Source organism: Oryza sativa, chromosome 7 (assembly GCF_034140825.1).
Source record: "Oryza sativa Japonica Group chromosome 7, ASM3414082v1".
Lineage (NCBI taxonomy): Eukaryota > Viridiplantae > Streptophyta > Magnoliopsida > Poales > Poaceae > Oryza > Oryza sativa.
Genome location: NC_089041.1, coordinates 24862610 through 24879060, shown reverse-complemented (window position 1 = coordinate 24879060; position 16451 = coordinate 24862610). Strand labels below are relative to the sequence as shown.

Below are 16451 nucleotides of genomic sequence, written 5' to 3'. Positions count from 1 at the left end.
ACCAGAAAAACCAACTTCACCAAGTCTAGATTAAAACCTAAAAGTTGATCTCTTTTTCTTTTGGACCGATGGAGATACCTAGTGTGGTTAAAATTTGGCTTCATTTCAAATACCAAGAAATTACTATTGAAACAATCAAAATATTGGCAGAGCATAAATTGGTACCAATCACGCCCTGAATCTATCAAGAAATACAGTACTTGTCTTGAATATTCTGTCAATAAAGGATTAATTATGTTGACAGAATTGGGAAATCATCTCTTCCTAAGTTCCTATGTAGGAAAAGATGAGCTTAAACTGAGGTTCGAGCAAGGCCAGGCTTGATCGTCTTCCCCCACGCCGGCAGACGGCGGCTTCGGCCTGGCTGTGCCTACCAATCACAACGCCACCGGCGCCCGGTCGCCGGAGACGCCGGCTCCGCCGTGTCGCTGGAAAATTCTCCGGTCATCTCATGCTTCGACGCAGAGAGGAGACGGCAAGACATCGTCTACGGGAGGGAGGCCGGAGGAGAAGAAGGCCCATATGTTATCACATGAGATCACTGGATCGAATTTGGTCTGGGCCGAAGGAAGGCCCAACTTAGAAGCCGCGGCACGGAAAGAAAAAGGGATTGGGCTCGTATTTGGTGATGCAACGCAAGGAATGCATTTGATCACCAAGCCACTCTCCCACGTTGGCACGTTGCTAGCTCTGTAAAAAAAAGAAGGTTATTTCTAGCTATAAATTTGAACGTGTAGTAAATATGAATGTAACTTTATCTTGTTTACTTGCAATCAAAGATTACTAATCACATCAAACGCAGTAAACTCGAGGTGTCATACTGTCATTTAGTAAACATGAAAAGGAATCCACCACTACCAGCAGAAGCTGTTACATTGTTTTTCATCTTTGCAAATATCTGTCTTTAGTTGGTGTCTAATTAATTATCTTGTTTTTAATCAAATTATGATTTTGTAATTCACGGTTTTTAAACCAACTATCATTATCATTGTAATAATTGGTTGTAACTTTGAATGAATTGTATTATAAAAAAATAATCTCATGCATGCTGCTTGTAGAATGCTTCCGTACCATTTAGCGAGGCCAGAAGAGCTAGGTTACTACATAGAATATCATATAATCCTTAAAAAAAATGTTTTGTTAAAAGACCTTGTTAGAGTTTTCCAAACCCTTAACACTATATACCCCAACGGTAAGCCTTACAAGGTAAACCAGACCTTGTGCCGGCACTTAACCCAACAAGGATTCTCATCGGATGGCTGTTTGGGCTAAAGCTTTTCGGCCAAAGTCCATTGTATCGTTGAGTTAGGCTAAGTACTTTTAATCAAATATAGGTGAAAGATCCTTCGTCAAGCCATTTAAGCAAAATAAGCCAACCAATAAAATCGCTTTGGCTGAATTTCTTTTTTTAAAAAAACAACTTTGACTAATCAGCTCAAACAAGTTGCTTACCGATGAGGCCAAGTTCTCCAATGATGAGCCCAATCACCTTCAGCTGCCATCCATGGCACAACACGTTGCTACCAGAGTGGTAACATCACAGAAAGAAGAAAAGAAGAGAAAAAAAAATCCTGTGCCGGTTCGATCGGCTCCCCTGGGGCGACACATGTTCCCGAATTCCGTGGCTAACGTTACGTTCCAATTCCATCATGCCCTGCCCCGATAACTATCTATCTATCCATATCCATCATCTTCTGCAACTAGTCATCTACCCGGATTCTCTCTGCCGGCCACGCGTGCAGTGCAGGCACTTGCTTTGCTTGTGCTTTCCATCCATCTACCGGTCCATGTCGCCGATGTGAACTACTGCCTCCGTCCATGAATGATAAAGATTTTATATTAGAGCTCAGGGCATGTTTGGATTGATGCCCTACCAAAATTTTGATAGTGTCAAATCTTGGACAAGTCTTGGTACTATCAAAATTTTGGTAGGGTAGAGTTAAAAATGTTTATTTGGATTGAAGCCAAAATTTACCCATAAGAGACAGGTTTATAGGCAAAGCCAAATTTATGGCATTGGTAGAGTTTTAGTAGAGATGTTTGGTTTGCTACCCTACCAAAATTTATGGTAGCAATCCAAATTGGCTCTCTACTCCCTCCTTTCAAAAAAAAAAGACAAACACTGGGTTTCCGTGTCCAACGTTTGACTGACTATCTTATATGAATTTTTTTATAATTAGTATTTTCATTGTTGTTAGATGATAAAATATGATTAATACTTTATACATGACTTATCTTTTTAATTTTTTTCATAATTTTTTCAAATAAGACGGACGGTCAAACGTTGGACATGGAAACTCAGGGTTTGTCTTTTTTTTTGGACGGAGGAAGTATGGTGTATTAATTCTTCAAATTATTAGCTGTGTTCAAAATTTAATTTCAGAGTGATTTTGATATATTTTTATTGTCGTTTATCTTGAAGTATTGACTTTTAATAACTTTAAGTCGCTAAGAACCATATATAAATGTTTTGTAAAAAAATATTTCTTTCTCTCATAAAAGTTATGTCTTATAATCAGCTCTAGGTGAAACGATGGGACTGTTGGACAAACATAATGCAATATTACTGTGCTGCTCCGTATCATGATTCTCACAAGTTCAACAGCCCTATCGATTTGCTTGTGCTTATGCTCATAACCTAAAACTTGAATTTTAAAATTTAATTTTGGAATTGATTTTGTGATTTTTTTTCATCATAGTTTATTTTGTAGCATTTGCTTTTGAATTGCTAAGAACACGTATATAAAAATTTTACCCATAAGTCATTTTTAGGTTACCAATAAATCGTACATATATGCATAAGCAAATCGATGGGATGTATTTGTGGCGCATCAACATACACCCATCCATTCTACCCTCTACCAGGGACACTGATCTAGTTGATCATGCGCCTGCCAACCTTCAAAATTGGTTTTATTAAGAAAGGAACCCTTCAAATTTTGGTGCTTGCAAAAGCGTAGTACGCCGATGACATTTCAGGACAGAGCTCATGTCTGTTGTTTCCTCTTTTTCTTTTCTTTTTAAGTACATCCCTTTCTTACTTTCCCATATAAACCTTTATGTTGTACTGCAGAGAATCCGAGGAAAGAATTGCAGAGGATGCCAAACTCCAAAACTTCTAAAACAACATTGGATCCAAACAAGTCTGATTGAAATTATTGCTGAAAGCAAACTGTTTTCTGATGTTCTAAACAGTAAGCATTTGGCATTTTTGAATTTTACAATTTAAATTTTGTAATTAAATAAGGATTTTTCTCCGTGCTTTCATTACTTAGCTTCAACTTTTTGAATGTAGAGTAAAAAAAAATCCTAAATTATTTATTCCCACATGTCTTTGCCTTATAAATTAGGGGTGGAAAAAATTGAACATTGTGGCTCGATCGGTTTGAACTAATAGTCATAAATAAGTTGAATCAAGTTAATTTTTGAGTAAAGTCCATCACCGGTCCCTAAACTTGTACCGTTGTGTCATTCCGGTCCCTAAACTCGCAAATCGACCGTTCAGGTCCTCAAACTTGTTTGACTGTGTCATCCCGGTCCCTAAACTTGCAGATCACTCATTTAGGTCCTCCAACTTATTCAGTTGTATCACCCCGGTCACTAAACAGGACGGTCTAAAAACTTTATATCAAAAAGTAATTCATAACTTTTTCATGTGAACTCTAATGAAGACAAACTTTATATCAAAATGGTAGCCCTCGACGCGACCTACAACTTTGTAGTTGATAAGTTTTTGAATTAAAACTGTTTAGGGTCCCAAAATATTGTTGCATGTTTATAGATTTTGAAATTTTAATTTTAAAATTACATTTTGGGATAAAAAATGACTTAAAATAAAAAAAAATCAACTACAAAGTTGTAGATCGCGTCGAGGGCTACGAGTTTGATATAAAGTTTGTCTTCATTAGAGTTCACATGAAAAAGTTATGAATTATTTTTAAATATAAAGTCTTTAGACCATCCTATTTGATCCAGATGATATTCAAATCTAAGTTTAGAGACCGGGGTGACACAACTGAACAAGTTGGAGGATCTAAACGAGTGATCTGCAAGTTTAGGGACCGGGATGACACAATTGAACAAGTTTGAGGACCTGAACGGTCGATTTGCTAGTTTAGGGACCGCGATGACACAGCGGTATAAGTTTAGGGACCGGTGATGGACTTTACTCTTAATTTTACTAGCTCGTCAGCTAAACAAGCCAGCTCACAAGATACTCGTTTAGCTTCCTCCTGCAAAAGATGACAATATCTTCATATAATTAGTACCTATTGACTAGTGCTTAGCCTTTAATTATCTAAAACTATTTATATCTAACGAGTATTTTATTAGTTAATATTTCTTATTATGTTAATACACCATACAACAGTTAATTAGAAATTATAAAGATAATATAAAGAAGATAGAACTCGTTAACGAGCCAGCTCACGAGGTGAGTTGAGCTAAGCTTTTTACCTCGTACTCCAATAGTTAATGAGCCGAGCTAAGCTATGTTTAGTACCAAAAAAAGTTAGAAGTTTGGAGAAAGTTAAAAGTTTTAAAAAAAAAGTTAGAAGTTTATGTGTGTAAGAAAATTTTAGATGTGATGTGATGTGATGGAAAGTTAAAAGTTGAAGGTAAACTAAATACGGCCTAAGATATAGCGAGCTGAAATGAGCCGAGTGTTTCAAAATTGCATCTTGTCATGGTTCCTCTGATGTATTGATCATATCATATCTTTCATTTGGGATCCTACGATGCTATATATATTCAACCCGTAGACTCAGAAAATTAACTAGTGCACAGTAGTACCCGTTTCCATGTGACACGTTCCTTTAGCAATTAATCTACAAAAAAAATGGTACTCCTACAAACCACAGACACGTCGTTACAACACTACTGGCGCAATAAACAAAACCGCACGCAAATAAAAATAGCCCAAGTTGCAGATAGAATAGTCGCTCCAGGTGCATGCACTGCACGGAAGCCGACCAATCCAACGCCAATTTGGCATTGAATAGTGGTCGATGGATAAGATAAACTAAGAGGGTGCGTTTGATTCACGATCACCCTTTATCACATCACACTTTTTAACGCTTTATTAGTTTACTCCCTACATTCTAAAATATAAGGGATCCTGGTTGGATGGAATATTTCCTATAATTAAAATATGAACAGATTCGTAGTTCTACCAGGGACAGAGAAAAAATATATTTGGTTCATTATCACAAGTATATATATATAACTTGTCACACTTCGTATGTCATAAAATCAGTTTTCTTTACCAGCTTTAATTACCACATTATTTCGTAGCTAGCAATTTATTCACCATACTTTTATAACTATCGTAACTTATCTAGTATTAGTTGTGATAAAGTATGACGAACAACCAAACACGCCCCTAGTATCTCGCTTGCAATGCATCTAGCGGTGCAGCTTGAGCTATGTAGGCAGCTATATATAGTGATATACGGATCTTGGGCATGATATGGTGGTGTGATTGAGAGGGAGATTGCAATGAAAAGTGCTGTGTTTTTGTGGAGATTTTATTGCGCAACTTGGCCAATTTGGCAGGACGTACCGATCGGCCGACCGGCCTTGTGCTGGGTGGTCAAGGAATGTGCGCCGTCGACCTCTCCATGCTTTTTACAAGTCTCTGTTATTGCTGCCGTTGTTGCTTCGCGCGTCCATCGATCTCTCGCGTGTGCATGTATCTTCTCAAGGCCATGGAACCATTCTAGCTTGTAGTATTCATCAGTAGATGAAAAAGGCATATTTTCCGAAGAGTAGAGCGAATAATCTGCTCTCTCCGTTCTAAAATATAACAACTTTTAACTCTTAGAATTTATCTTAAAATGTAACAACTTCTCCAACAATATTTTCTTCCCAACCAATCACAACACTCCATTCATTTTTCCTACCTGCCTCCACTACTCATTCAATCACAAACCTCCACCACTCACTTCTACTTACTTTCTTAATAACCATGTCCAATTCTAAAACTTTTTATATTCTGAGATGGAATGAGTATTTAATAACCTACAGGCCTCATCTTTTCGCTTATGCTTACGCTTATCAGCTAAAATTTGAAATTCAACCTTAAATTTAGAGTTGATTTTAAGGTTTTTTTTTATCGAAGTTTATTTTTCAGCTTTTACTTTTAGATCGATAAGAACACGTATATAAAAGTTTTATTCATAAATTATTTTTCGTTTACAAATATACCATTTCGCTTATTCCGTGAAACGATGGCTCCGTATAAATCAGCTTGAAAATAACCGGAGTCCTAGAAAGGGAGAATTGTTCTTTTAAAAAATCAAGAGAAAATTTCATAAAACTGCATATATTTTGCACATTCTATCACAAAACTACAGATTTAAGAACTTATTTCACAAAAACTACAGATTTAGTGTCTACGTTTATCACAAAACTACAATTACTTTGCACAATACATCACAAAACTACAGATTTAAGAACTTGTTTCACAAAACTACAGATTTAATATCTTCATTTATCACAAAACTACAAGTTTAGTAGTTTTAAAACATGTAGTTTTGTGATAATGAAGACACTAAACATGTAGTTTTGGGATAAAAGAAGACACCAAATGTGTAGTTATGGGATAAACGAATACATTAAATTTATAGTTTTATGAAACAAGTTCTTAAATATGTAGTTTTGTAATAGATTATACAAAGTACCTGTAGTTTTGTGATAAAAGTAGACACTAAATATGTAGTTTTGTGATAAATTGTGCAAAATACATGTAGTTTTGTGAAATTTACTAAAAATCAATCACGGCCCGCTAAAAAAAATCAATCACGGATAATGTGATATGGACTGAGACTGACAAACGGACAAGCGTGGCATATTTTTTAACATTATTTTTATCTTATGTTAAAAAAAAATATCTTATGTTAAAATTATTGCTTTATTTTTATAATTTATTTAAACTTAAAAATTAAAAATATCAAAGTGACATATTATTATTATAATATAAAACGAAGAAGAGTGTAGTTCATCGTATCAATCCATCAGGCCCAACAGATCGGCGCAAGATTGCCTCGTGCGACGCATGCATGAGTGAGTTCGTTTCACATGCCAAAGCCTAGGCTATGTCTACACGTTTCTGTACAGTACGTGTACGTGTGCGAGTACGTAGCTACTCCAGCTAGCACTATCTAGTGCACACGCACGCAAACAACGTGCAAATGTGAGCTTCTGTTATAGCGACACACGTCCATGCATTACAACAGCTAAACATGTATTAAAATATAAACATTTTTAGCTAAAAAATACTATATTTTAGAACGGAGTTAGTATTACGCACGTACAGTACACGCAGGGCTGAATGAATGAACTTCTTAAATAATTTTTCAAAAAACAAAGAAAATTAGCAAATTTCCTTTGTGTTTTTTCTGTCACTTGTGGTCTTGTGGTCTTGTGGGACTCAAACCAAAACCGCCCCACACTTGGCTCTGCCCGTGCGTACACCGGCCAGCCAGCCAAGTCCATTGGGCAGTAGTTGCATGCATACTCCCTCTGTTTTCATAGGTCAACTTTTGTGTACCAATCTAAGCTTATATTACGTCTGTATTCGTATATAAAAGTTGATTTACGAATATAAAAGTTGATTTATTTTAAGAACCGAGGAATTATATTTAAATTGTATATAGTATTTGTATGTATACTTAGAATACCATGTCAGGCAGCCTAGCCCAAAAACTTCCAAAATATATATGTGTTTAAATTCATTAATTTCTATATGAATGTAGGTAATGCTAGAAAGTCTTATAATATAAAACGGAGGGAGTACTAATTTTTAATTGAGTAAATTTCATAAAACTACAGATATTATGACCAAACTATCACAAAACTACAGATTTAAAGAGTTGTATCATAAAACTACATATTTAGCACCAAATTTATTACAAAACTATATATTTAAGATGAAGTGTTACAAAACCACACGTTTAGTAACTAAATTATCATAAAACTACGGGTTTAGAACCAATTTAATCACAAAGTAATAATGTTTATAGCTCCACCATAACAATGGTGCTAGGGATTTAAACTCCAGAAGTTGTAGTTTTGTGATAAGTTCAATATTAAATATGTATTTTTGTGATACTTAACATAAAATATGCAGTTTTGTGATAAATTTGGTGCTAAATGTATAGTTTTATGATACAACTCCTTAAATCTGTAGTTTTGTGATAATTTGGTCAAAATACCTGTAGTTTTATGAAATTTACTCTTTTTAATCCGTTCAACCTCGATAATTTAAGGGGTAATTAGGAATTTTTTTTCTAATTGTAAACCATGTATTATTCTAAGAGCCAGAGACACGAGCCATTTGCCTTAAACCCCATGACAAGTAGATAGAGACCTTTTGTTCCTGCGGGTGCATGATGCATGCATTGCGTACATGTCTGAATTGGATCAAGTATCAACCACTTTTGCACCTGCAAATCAGAGCCCACAGATAGGCCAACGTTACGTACTGCACTGTACTGCACTGCAGTGGATGCTTTTTTTCTAAAAAGAAAAAAAGAAAAAAGTGTAGATGGATCATGCCAATTCAGTCAAGTCCTATGGGCTGCAGCTGCATCCGTCCTGCAAGTTGGGGATTAAACAACAATTATCTCCAACGAGCTAGATGCAACAACGATCATGCATCCATGTATTGTAGCAGCAACTTGCCATTTTATTATAGGAAAAGAAATGGGGGAAAGAAAGAGCAAGTTGTCCAACATTTGTGGCCAATGGCGTGTCGGATCCAAGTCTTTTCTGATAGTAAAAAGTAGTAGCCGAGATGCTGGTGTTTATATGCATCATTGTGATTGCCATGGCATGATAAAACTAATGGGTGATCACAGATCAGATCATGATGCATCATTGTTGTTGCTGTGTGTGTGGTTGTGGTTGTGTTCTAAATCAGATAAAACCTCGTTGCTGTCATCATGTGTTCTCTCATAGTAATACGTACACTGAAGGGCGATTATATACTACTGGTTTGCGTGTTTGATAAATTTTAAACTAACAAGGACGCTACCACTTAGTATATATTCTTAGTGTTTTTTTAATTAGCTCAAACTTGATTGAATTTCTTGGAGTTTTTTTTCCCTAAAACATGCACTCATATATATGCATACATACCACTCTTATACATAGGGATGAAAACGGTCGAAAACGATCGGAAAACAGCCTCAACCATTTCCGTAACCATATTTTTCTTGGAAACGAAATCGAAAACGGTAAAGTCGGAAATGAAAACGATATCGGAAATATCGGAAAACCGGAAATAGAACAATACGGACGAAAACATGTCGGTACAGATCGGAAACCAGTAGCAAATACGGAAACATTAAACTATAAAAGCATATATTTAACTTTACATAAGTATGTTATATGTATATATAAATTCAAGCTTATACTATATAAATTATAAATTAACTCTATTTTAGTCATGCACAAAAGTTACAGATTTAATTGAAGAGTCAATCAATCTATAAGCTATGGGTCAAGTAGAGACATGCCCTGTAAAATATCGACATATTTAGAATACGGAAATTACCATATTATAAGAAACGGTAATTTCCACAAGAATATGGTAAATACGGAAACGATCGGTATAACAGCAAAACCATTTCCGTTTTCATTTCCATATTTTTATACCATTTCCATATGGCTCGGCCGGTAGAAAGTCGAAAATGAACGCCGGTCGGCCGGGAATTATCGTTACCGTTTTCACCCCTACTTATACATACACACTCACACCCTATATTTGCTTGGAACACCTCATTATCGACTGGTACGTATGCTGCCTACCACTGAAAAAATAATCAGCGGTAAATGAATCCAATTGGATATTTTTTTCACCGAAAGGAACCTATTCAACAAAACTACGCTTAGTTCGCAATTCCTCGATTTAATTTTTCCATTTGATCACTTCAATTGGTTGCTTATCAATCATTACCACACCCTCATTTTTTTAACTCTAATTGAAGACCCATTAATTTAGAGGATCAAAATATGCTATTTTTGGGCTTGTTCGCTTGAGCTATATTATAGCCGATTGTGCCTGGCTACCGTATACTACAAACAATACTCCCTTCTTTTTAATAAATGACGCCGTTGCCTTTTAAATACATATGTGATCATACTTTGATAAAACAACTCACAACTAAATAACATAATCTTTTTAATAAAATAAATGGTCAACACATGTGATAAAAAGTCAACAACGTTATCTATTAAAAAATAAAGCTGGTACAAATTTGCTGCACACTTGTTTTAGCTGTTGTGGCTATACAACAGGCAGCTCTACAAAAAACCCCCTTTGTGTTCAACCCAAATTAAACACCGTGCGCTAAAATTGCTTCCGAAACTCATCTTACAAGTTAAGACATATGTACACTAATGGAAAAGAAACTTTGCACTAGCTAACCATGACCTAAGTAAAGTAGATTAGCGCTAATGATAAGAGCATGGTTAATAAGAGAGCCAGCAGTGGGCGGTACACTAATACCATGTCATCTAAAGCCTTCACTTAGAGTTCACTTATATAATAGATTGGTTGTATGCTTGGCTATAAGTCTGCTACAATCAACAATTAGGTATTTAATGCCTGCATGTACACATGATGTGGTGTGGCTATAACTTTGTGGCTATTTCATCAAACAAGATACTATATGCTCAGCCATACAATTACAACAGGAAAACATATCAAGATCTGTGAAACAACATTCATAGTGATATCAGTCACACTTAGAAAACATATAATTGATTAATTATGAGTTCCATGCATATCACAAATCAACTTCAAGCAACATTGGTCATTTTAATATCCAGATGATACTGTTTTCAAGCAACATTGCCAGCATAATCCAATGGCACATAACATATAGCATCATGATACAACCACTTAAACATTACATGAGTCTTTCTAAAAAGCATTAATCAAAATACTGGCAAATAAGTCTTCGGCAATCGCCACATTGGTGTCATCGCCAACATTGATTGACTGCGATGAACTACCATTGATCACAACTTGTGCACCACTTGGTGTGTTTTTCTTCAATAAATTAAGAAACCCACCGAGTGGGTGAGAATCCACTCCCCTGCTCAATATATATATATACAAAAAATCAGAATTTGCATACATCTACTAGTGCCATATTTAGGAACTGCCATATATACATCTACAAGTGCCATATTCATGAAGTGTTTTATCTCAAACATATATACAATGAGGTAGCAAAGCTAGTGAAAAATTAACATAGCACCTCAGGCCAACAAGTCAGTGGTGGCTTGCTAAGATAATCATGGAGTATATAGTGAAAATTCAGTCATGTATCTCAACATACTAAGATAATCATGGAGTATACAGTGAAAATTCAATCATGTATCTCAAACATACATACATCTACAAGTGTCATATTCAGGAACTGCTATATATCTCTAAACATATATATCGTGGTAGCAGCCCATCAAAAACTTAATATAGCACCTCAGGCAAACCTAGCATCTCTGTACAAAGCAACTTAATAATTGTCATGGTTGATAAATTTAGTGTGATTTACTGATTTGGGAGCTAATCTGATCCATATACCCCTAAATAAATCACACAACATGAACTATTCAGTGAATTGAGTTTGACAGGCATGGAAGTGAAGCCTTGAACAGATCAATAGGACACATCACAGCAAAATCATCCATACACTTCGAGCAAGATTAACCAACATAGAGACAGTAAGGGCTAGATCATACCGTGCTTGTAGATGGGATACTCACCATGCCTGGTTGTTGTAACCCGTCGAGAAGCATGGTGAGGAGGAGGTCACCATGGACTGTTGTGTTAGTGCCGGCGGCGGGACCTCCAGTGATGCCGGTGCAAACGTCCTTTTGGACTGCCACCTCATCTTGATGTGATTTGAGGACGAATTTGGGGTCTAGGGTTTGAGAGGAGGCGATTTGGGGACGAATTTGGTGGCATGGGAGTGGATTTGGGAGGGTTATATGACGGATTGGAGCGGGAGGACTCGATTTTAGCAGGAGAGAGGGGGATTTGGCGCGCGGAGGAAGAGAGGTTGGGGGCGGCGGCATAGATGCACGGGATCTGGGGGAGGAACGAAGCGGCGGCTTAGCGCCTGGAAGCGGGCTATTTTCTCTCGTACGTTGTGCTTTAGCCGAGCGATAGAGGACCGCCCGCTCCGTTCTCCCTCTTCTCTAGAATCTTGATGATGTGGGAAACGTTCCGTCTGCTGACTAGGACTTACTACTATACTTCCTCTAATACGACTGACACTTGCCGTTAGTCTAATCACCAATAGACAAAATGGGAAAAAAAAATGTTGTTTGCAACTTGGGCGCCGTCCAACCGGAGGAGGCCACGGGTGAAACGGACGGAGGAGATGAGAAAGAAGGAGACGAAGGCAGAGAGATTTGAGATTTTAAAAAAATGGAAAGAAAAGCAGATTAGATGAGGAAGGAGCAGTGGTAATAATTGGGGTTTGAATCTGACAGCGTCAAATCGCCGACCCCTGATTATTTTTTTTTAAAATATGTGGCGAACATCGTACAAAATCGATATCCCCAAGAAGTTCCCCAGCCTCGCGGATTTGCTGGATCTCTTGTGCACAGCACTATGAGCGACACATGTATTGGTTCCTTGTCGGCTACATTAATCACTGTTCTTTCTTAAATCATCTTGATATATGTAATGTACTCAAGTCCCTAAATATTTTAGATCCACTATCGCTTGTTTAATCTTGTGTTCTCTTTCTATTAATGAAGTGTACAAAGTTTTTTAATCTCTTGTTTAATATGTCATTGATTAGTTAAAGATACACTTATTTAGGGAAAGCGAGCGTAGTATTTGTTTTTTTTTTTCATTTTAGAAATTATTGGCCCGTATTACTGTTTAGTTGGCTATTGTGAACAGTGATTGCTGTACCTTAATTAATTGTTGGCCGCGTAGCTTTATGCATACTCCTCCAATGACTCATAGTGACAGATCAGGAAAAAAAAGTTCAACAGATAGATATGGCGATGTACTACTCCGGTTATAGGTGTAATGGTATGGCCGTCATTACCATGGTACTTCATCTATCCCATAAAAAACACATCTAAAAACAAAATGTGACATATTCTAATACTATAAATTTATACATATGTATATCCAAATTTATAGTATTACGATATATCACATCCGGTACTAGATTTATGGAACGGAGGGGGTATGTAGTACTCCATTTAGCGAATGCTCTCTCCGTTTCAGGTTATAAGATTTTTGACTTTGGTCAAATTAAAACTGCTTCAAGTTTAACTAAATTTATAAAGAGATATAAATTTATTTACATTACTAAATTAGTTTTATTAAATTAATAATTAAATATATTTTTATAATAAATTTATCTTGGGTCGAAAATATTACTTTTTTTCTATAAAATTGGTCAAATTGAAGCAGTTTGATTTTGACCAAAGTGAAAACATCTTATAACCTGAAACGGATGGAGCAATATATATGTCGCTTGTGTTGGTAAATGTCACGATTAACATCTACTAGATGCTCAATCCAAAGTCTATATCATCTACTCCTTCCGTCTTAAAAAAAAAAAAGCTAACCTGGGAGGGGATGTGACCCCTCCTAATACAACGAATCTGGACATAGAGTTGTTTGTTTTTTGTTAGGCATTACTCCTGCAGTTTCTATGTTTATTTTGTCAGTGGATTTGCTTGTTTAATATTTTTTTATCCGTAACTTAATAATTTGACATCCATCGATGATTCATCCATCCATAAAATATTTGTGTTATAATTGTCGGTAAGTGTGTATAGGTCATAGATGCTCAATCTTTTTTTTTACTTTTGCAATTACATCGTTAGACATAAACGCAACATCTTACTAACACCCTCACGAATGCATCTCCTATAACATATGCTCTGAGAATGGCGTGTTTCTAATCTCACTAAAATCCTATTGAAAACCCAACTATATGTACATAATATTCGTAGACACGAGAATTTAAATCCTAATGAGTGAAGTCCTGCATCCATGACTCCATATATCCACCACCACATCACCCCTGTTCATCAACAGTTATACAATCTGCTTGTTTTGTTAGGCATGATTTATGGTGTTTTTGAACCAACGGGTTCATTACCCTTCCCTCCCGAAATGCAAAACGGAACGGTAGATTAACTATAATTAATTAAGTATAAGCTAAAAGATTTTAAAATATGAATTAATATAAATTTTCAATGTAACTTTTCTATACTTTTTTTAAAAATTACAATGTTTAGCAATTCAGTCAGGAAAGGAGAGTATAGAATCCTTAGTGCAGTTGCTCGGTTCAATAATGTTTTCTATGGCTCGAAAACTTGACATGGACCAATGATTATTTCATGTGTTAAACATTTTTTGAAAAGCTGTCAATAAGTTATTATACTTAGGCATGTCGGCTATTCTTGAAAGAATTTTTATGCCACCAAAGCAAATGATACTCATATTTAAGATAGAGTCAACCAACATAAATATATAAAATTGAACATGAACTTTGTAATTCAGCAAACAGGCTATCAAATTTTACTTCATTGACAGAGACATTATTTTCTTCTTGTCTGACATTTTAATTGTTTGTCTGATTACAAACCATAAATATAAAGATAAGAAAATGTTTCATAAATACTAGTTGTATTTCATTTTTAGTGATCATGGGCATATTACCACAAAAAAAAATCATATATCTACTCCTATGCTAGGAGCTATAACTTCAATTTACTTGGATGTTTGGTGCATATCTGATTTCGAAGGTGGAGCTTAGGAGCGGCGAGAATATAGCTCCATCTTTACCATGTATTCACTCTGTCCCAAAATAAACCACATCCTAGAGTTAATCAATTCTTATCTTCTAATCCACCTTTAATGCATAAATCAATAATTTTTATTGCTCACTACCTCTCACCTAGCTACCCACCAACCAATTTGTATTAATGAGGGGCACTTTAGATATTTTTCTCTCTATTATTTGTGCCTAGGAATATGGGAGTTGGGTTTTTATGGGATAGAGATACTCCCTGCGGTTTCATAATTTCTTGACATTTTGGACAATGAAACGGTCTTAAAAATACATCTTTTACCTTGTTTTTTTATTATAATATATACAATAAATAAATGCATGTTTACTTTTATTATAGAACTTTGAAATACAAATCATCAATCTATGGAGTTATTGATAGCCAAAGTTACACAAGTTTGACCTCAATCTTGTCCAAAACGTCAAGAATTATGGTACCGGAGGGAGTAGTAATTAATGTTCATGCATGATAGAACATGTAGTTTAATTATATGTTATCTAGGATCTCAAAAATATCGGATATAGCTATATCTCAGTGTGACAAAAATCTCAAAGTAGAAGCTCCACTAAACGGTATTTACATTGAACACACTTCACATATTCCATCAGGGCATCAGGCAATTACTCCATCCGTCCCACTAACTAAAGCGTGGTCTTCGAAACTAATACTTCATTTTAAATTTATCATAATATAATGCCTGTAGCAATGAAATCATAATCATACGAAAGTAAACTCAAAAGCTAACATATAATGATATTAATTTCATAAAAAAATTAATTTATAACAAAATAATTATTGATCAAACATTTAAAGCTATTGAATCTTAAAATACGTGCTCGTCTCGTACGAATGGAGTGATTATCTGCAGGCAAAACCCCTTCACTCAGGCCCTGTTTAGTTCCCCAAAATTTATTCCTAAAAACATCACATCGAATCTTTATACACATGCATAAAACATTAAATATAGATAAATGAAAAAACTAATTGTACAGTTAGGGGGAGGAAAATCGCGAGACGAATCTTTTGAGTCTAATTAGTCCATGATTAGCTATAAGTGCTACAGTAACCCACATGTGCTAATGACGGGTTAATTAGGCTCAAAGATTCGTCTCGCGGTTTCTAGGTGAGTTATGAAATTAGTTTTTTTATCCGTGTTCGAAAAACCCTTCCGACATCTGATTAAACATTCAATGTAATATCTAAAAATTTTCTTTTCGTGAACTAAATAGTACATCAGACAACCCATACAACCCACGCTCCACAGCCCCACAGACGATCCACGCATCCCCACCGCGGTGGGACCACAGCCCAACGCTATCCACCCTCCACTTGTACGTGGCCCCCACCCCGCGGCCGGACAACGTGGCTCCATCCGGGCCGTCCGCTCTCTCCCTCGCCACCCCCGCCGCCGCCCGACACGTGGATCTCCACGCACCCCCCCCCCCCCCTATAGTACGTCGCCGTCGCCTCCCTCACCCCACCCCCGGGTCGCCGATGACGTCACCACCAGAAACCACCCGCCCCCACGCGCGCGAGCCCCGCACGTCACCCACCCACCCACCGACGCGTGGGACCACCCCTACGCCCGGTCCCACACGTCATCGAGCGGC

At 36.4% G+C, this 16451-nt stretch overlaps 1 long non-coding RNA gene across 1 annotated transcript; it reads right to left on the bottom strand.

Moving 5' to 3' along the window:
• Window positions 1–10749: 10749 nt before the first annotated feature.
• On the bottom strand, window positions 10750–12397 carry LOC107281677 (uncharacterized). Its single transcript, XR_003243342.2, has 2 exons — window positions 11776–12397; window positions 10750–11102 (listed from the first exon to the last, which is right to left on the bottom strand). It is a non-coding gene; the product is annotated as an uncharacterized lncRNA (long non-coding RNA).
• Window positions 12398–16451: the final 4054 nt, after the last annotated feature.